The sequence below is a fragment of the Gossypium arboreum genome, chromosome 13 (assembly GCF_025698485.1).
Source record: "Gossypium arboreum isolate Shixiya-1 chromosome 13, ASM2569848v2, whole genome shotgun sequence".
In the NCBI taxonomy this organism is placed as follows: domain Eukaryota; kingdom Viridiplantae; phylum Streptophyta; class Magnoliopsida; order Malvales; family Malvaceae; genus Gossypium; species Gossypium arboreum.
This window is the reverse complement of record NC_069082.1, coordinates 3,275,701-3,281,414: the sequence shown is the minus strand read 5'-3', so window position 1 is coordinate 3,281,414 and position 5,714 is coordinate 3,275,701. Positions and strand designations below refer to the sequence as shown.

General features: G+C 34.9%; 1 long non-coding RNA gene across 1 annotated transcript; it reads left to right on the top strand.

Annotated features, from left to right (window-relative positions):
* The first annotated feature begins 2,248 nt into the window (after nt 1–2,248).
* LOC128286889 (uncharacterized) lies at nt 2,249–4,385 on the top strand. The gene is made up of 3 exons (XR_008277569.1): nt 2,249–2,399; nt 3,309–3,350; nt 4,219–4,385. It is a non-coding gene; the product is annotated as an uncharacterized LOC128286889 (long non-coding RNA).
* The last annotated feature ends 1,329 nt before the right edge of the window (nt 4,386–5,714 follow it).

Here is a 5,714-nt window from a genome sequence, read left to right as displayed (position 1 = left end):
CAATTGTATGTGAAATTATTAAATAGAACTTATGTGAAAATTTTTGAAAATGCTATAGGCTAATTTGTAGTGGCCAAATAACTTATAGTATGAAATAAGTGGATTTGCATGTCAAATATCCCACTTTAGTTATAGTGGCCGGCCATGATAATGATGGTAAGTAAAATATGTGTTGTTTAATAATATTATATGGTAATGGTTTAATTTATGAAATAAAAAAAATTTAAGTAAAATAAGAAAGGATAATAGAAAAACAAAAGAAAGACAAAATGTTGGTTTCATCTTCTTCCTTAGTAGCCGAACTTTAAAGAAGAAAAGGGGATATAGAATTCGGCCATCTTAAGCTTAAAACAAGGTTAGTAATTCATGTTAGATTTTGAAATTTTAGCTTATTTTAAGTTAGTTACTAAGTTCCTTACTTAGCCCATGTTAAAATTTTGGATTTGGGTGGTGAATGGAGCATTCGGCCATGGTTGTTAATGAAGAGATTTGATTATTTTCTTAATGTTTTGATGAATAAATGTTGATGAGAGATGTTTGATCTAGTTAAAAATTTAATTTGATAGTATTTATATGTGTAATAGCCGAACTTGGACTTGCTTAGTTACTTGAATAAATGTTTTGTATTTAAATGCTAGAATGTGAGTGTTGCCGTTTAGATGATTTGAAAAGAACAGGGTAGATGTTTGAATGTCTAAAGGTTCGGTATTGTACATGAATTCTAATGGTATGATTTTGTGAATGTCAAATGAGCTATAGGAGGTGTGGATGACTTTTATGCATGTGAGTGTGTGTATGCCATTTAGTTGGTGACATTCGGCATTTCTTAATTAACATTAGAGATGAGTGCATGAAATCGGCATGTGTATTTGTGAAAATGCCGAATGTGAACTTGGATAATATTGAGTAATGTATGTGCTTTAAAATGATGGAATGGAGTGGATGCTTTAAATGTGTTATGAACAATTATAAGTTAAATTAAGGTTTGCTGAATTACCATTGTCATTGCCGAATATGTGCTTAATTAAAGAAGAATTGGTTGTTGAATGTTTTAAATGATTTAGATAGTTATAAATTAAGTTGAAGCTTGGTAAAATTGAATAATTGTGGCTTAATTGTTTAATGGCAATTGGCTATTATGGTGAAATGCAATGTTAATATTTAGTTGCTAGTGTTTATATGTGTGTTAGCTGAATTTGAACTTGAATAATGATTTGAGCATGATGTGTTGTATTGAGATTATGCTTAAGTGAAATTATAGATATATGTGATGAAATTGATTGGTGATATACATGTTTAAATAATATGAATGGAAAGAGTTGTGAAAGAGTAAATTGTAGTAAATCTGCTTGGGACAGTAGCTGTAACGTGAATTTGGAAAATTCACTATAAATTGTAGGAGTGGAGTTAGAAGCTGAATAAATTATTTAATTAAAGCTTAATGAGTCTAGTTTCAAATGAAATAAACGAGAACGTATTTTGACTTCTGTACAATTAGAAATTTGATTCGAAGTAAAGAGTGGTCAGATTAGTCAAACAGTGAAACAGGGGAAAACTTTAAGAAAAATTTGGTATTGTTTGGCCAAACTAAAAATTCTGAAAATTTTATGGATAAAAGATATATGAGTCTATTTTTAGGGAAATTTACGGCAATTGATTTGGAGTTTTGTAGCTCCAATTATAAATAATTTAGTGACTGTTGCTCACGAAGATAGCTTATTGTGAATTTGTGATTATGTGGTAAACCTTGATAAAAATTTGTTAATGAGTTGCTTTGTAACGCCCCAATTTTCGGGAATCCTGTGAATGTTGGCATAGGTTTAATTATGTTAGTAGGCCTTTAGAAAGCCCAAACTTAAGATAGAGTCCGACAATTTTAGTTAATTTTTGTTCCATAACAAAAAAGGGGTGAAATTATGAAATAGAACCTATGTGAAAATGTTTGAAAATGCTATAGGCTAAATTGAAGTGACCAAATAAATAGGAGTGCAAAATAGGAGGATTTGCATGAAAAACCTTCCATTTTGCATGAAGTGGCCAGCCATAATGTTGTTGTAGACAAAATGTGCACTTGATATCCATAATTTATGGTACAAATTGATACAAATTGATAATAGGTTAGGTAAATGTTCCATGATAATAGGTTAGGTAAATGTTCCATGATAATGGGTTAGGTAAATGTTTCATGATAATGGTTTAGGTAAATGTTTCATGATAAGAATTTCATGTCTTTTGTATTAAAGAATTAAATGGATGAAATATGAAGTTTTATTAAAAGAAAAAGGGGTGAAAAGAACAAACTTTTGTCCATCTTTGTTCATCATAGCTGAAAGTTAGAGAAGAGAAAGGAGAGGAGAAAGCTCTTGAGTATTCGGTCATTAGGAGGAGGAAAATTAAAGGTAAGTTCTTGGTACCTTGCTTCTATTTTGAGGTTCATGAGTTCTTCTTGATTCTACCTTAACTCTTGAAGTATATTTTGATTTTTAGTTGTGTTGTGAGCATTTAATCATGAATTAAAATGAAGGAAATGGTTGTTGTTTCATGTTCTTTTGATGAAAAATGGAAGATAGGTGAAGTTGAGCCAAACAAATGAACATGCATGTGCCTTAGATGCTAAAGGGAAAAATCGGCTAACATGTTGTGCTTTAAAATGATGAAATGGAGATTATACTTAAGTAAAATCATAGATATGTGATGATTGATTGGTGATATACATGTTTAAATAACAAGCATGCAAGTTAGGTGTGAATGAGTGATTTGGTAATAAATCTGCTTGGGACAGCAGCAGTAATGTGACTTTGGAAAATCACCATAAATTGTGGGAGATGAGTTAGGAGCTGCATAAATTATGTTATTAAAGCTTAATGAGTCTACTTTGAAATGGAATAAACTAGAACATATTTTGAATTCTGTACAATGAGAAATTTGATTCGTAATGAAGAGTGGTCAGATTAGTCAAACAGTGAAACATGGGAAACTTTGAGAAAAATCTAGTATTGATTGGATAAACCAAAAATTCTAATTTTATGGATAGAAGATATATGAGTCTATTTTCAGGGAAAATTAACGGCACTTGATTTGGAGTTTCAGAGCTCGAGTTATAAATGATTTAGTGATTTGCTCGGAAGACGACTTGCGGTGAAATTATGATTATGTGGTAAACATTGTCAAAAATTTGTTAATGAGTTGCTTATTGATTTCTTATAAGCTTACTATGATCTGTAGGTGTGGTTGGCTGAATATTGTAAGGGGTTAATACGTAGTTGTATTTGAATAGTTAGATTAACGTGTTAGTAATCCAATTGTAGGCGGTTCGTGTGTGGATCTCGTCAGCATATCGTCGCAAACAGGTGTGTAACTGACACACTCTCATAGACTAGATTGGCAAAAGCCGAAAAGCCGAAATGCCGAAAAGTCGGTATTTTGGGAATTTGCAAGTGTGCGAATGCTTGTAAGATAGTTGGGTTTGTATATTTGGTAATCTAAAGTAATAAAGCTGCATGATGCATACGATTTAGTACATTTTGATAATTTGGGCTTAATGGGCCAAAGATCGGGTTCATGGGCCAACGGCCCAATTCGTAAGTATCTTGTGTAAGTGTTCGATAGTACGTAAATAGTTAGGATATGCATGAAAACCCTAAAAGTAGCTAAATTACTATAATACCCTATGTATGGAAAATTATCATTATACCCCTAGGTGCAAAATTACCGTTATACCCCTAGGGTTAATTTTGACCAAAAGCATGACGATCGATTACGTATGATGTATGCCATGATTATATATCTTGCATGGGGACATGGGTTATATTATGGAGGAAGCGTTACGGTGGCTATGCCACAAATATCGATCTGGTGGCTCGCCACATATATCTGATCGGTGGCTCGCCACGATTATTCTGTATCTAGTGACTCGTCACATTATTCATTCGCGACCATGCTGCAAATTACGTGGTGTGTAGCGGTTGGGTGGGTCGAGTTGTCTCTCCACACGGTGTAAGGTTGGTATGGGGGTGTATACGGTTGGATATGGTTGGGTTTCGCATAAACATGTAGTATCATTACGTTACGCTATGGGCCTATGGGCTTTATTCAATTACATTGCGGGCTAAGGCCAACTTATTATGTTTCTGTGGGTTGAGCTGATTTAGACTATGGTTGGGTTATTTTACACACTGAGTTTCCCCAAACTCACCCCTTTTATTTTCATCCACGTAGGTAATCCCCAACCATAGTGGGCTTGGAGCTGTGAGGGAATTCGGAGTGGCCACCCGTTCTGAAAGTTTGATTTTCTTCTGGTGAACTGGACATCCTTTTAATTACGTTTGAGGTTTTGGGCTTTTAAATGTAATAAGGCCGCTGATTTATTTTTGATGGTTTTTAAATGTATTACTAAGATAGGTAATACTTATTTTAACTGTTGAAATTGGATAGCTTTAGGGCGCGTTTTCAAAAACAACAGTTGATTTCAAAATAACACGACAACAAGTAAAGCTTCCGCAATGAAAGTATTTTCCAAAATTAATCACTTTTCCTAAAATGACTTAATCGAATCAGTTTCCTAGAAATATCCATGACGTTAAGTCGTGGCAATGGCGGTATGCATGTCTAGGATTGGATCCGAAGGAGCTTGGTATAGCGATCCGATGGACTCACCACCTCTTTTCGGTTTCCTACTTGGTGCACGACTTCCATTCACTTTAACCTATAATGAAATTATCTTTTAAAACACTAAATAGGTTTTTCTGGATCAAAAATATAAAATGTTTTGAACGCTTCGATGTGGCATGCCAGATCCGGCCATAACTTCTGGGCCGAGTTTGGGGTGCTACATTTAGTGGTATCAGAGCCTAGGTTGCAACAACTCGGCTGTGGAATGGGTTTACAAAAATAAAGATTTTTGAAAACGAAAATTTTATAAAGAATGCGAAAAACTCAATTTTCAAAATTTAGATCTTTAGAAGGTGGCATTCCGAATCTCCAGCTCAAGTCTGTAAGTATTCTGAATTTTTCTGAATATTTTCCTGAATTATTTGTCTGTACTAAAATCCTGCTAGGATACTCTAGATAGGATGATATAGAAACCATAGGAAAAATCTGATAAGAGACTGAAACTGTAGCTAGACTTCGATTCTGCGAAAACAAACTCTGAACTACTGTCTAATTCATAAAACATCTGTAATAAACACTGGAATATTAATTGATGCATAAAAATTCGTAATCAAGATAATACGATTTGAGTACAAGAGGCCGTGGATGGATCCGAGGAAGTGCTCGAGCGAGATTTTTGTCTTCGAGACATATGCCGGCGGTGGATGCACCGGTACCACCGGCAATAGAGGTAGAGTCTCATGACCGCGATGCCGAGGATGATGCCCTATCACAGGCAATGCTTCGTGTTCTGGAAAGGGTTGCCGGAGCAAGTTCGGGTAACGAAATTCAAGGATCTATTTCTGAATGACTTCGGGACTAATGGAACGAAGATCTTTAGCGGCGTGTCTGGTATAGCCCCGAATGTGGCAGAATATTGGTTGGAGGCCACAGAACGGATTATGGACAACTTTGACTGCTCTGAGGAGATTGTGAGTGGGGTATCTGTAGTAAGTCCTTTGGGTCACTTGGTTAGGGTAGACAAACTGTATAGGAATGTACCCTTAGAAACTCAAGGCAAGGTTTTTCCTGGAGATCTGATGGAGTTACCGTTCGGAGAGTTT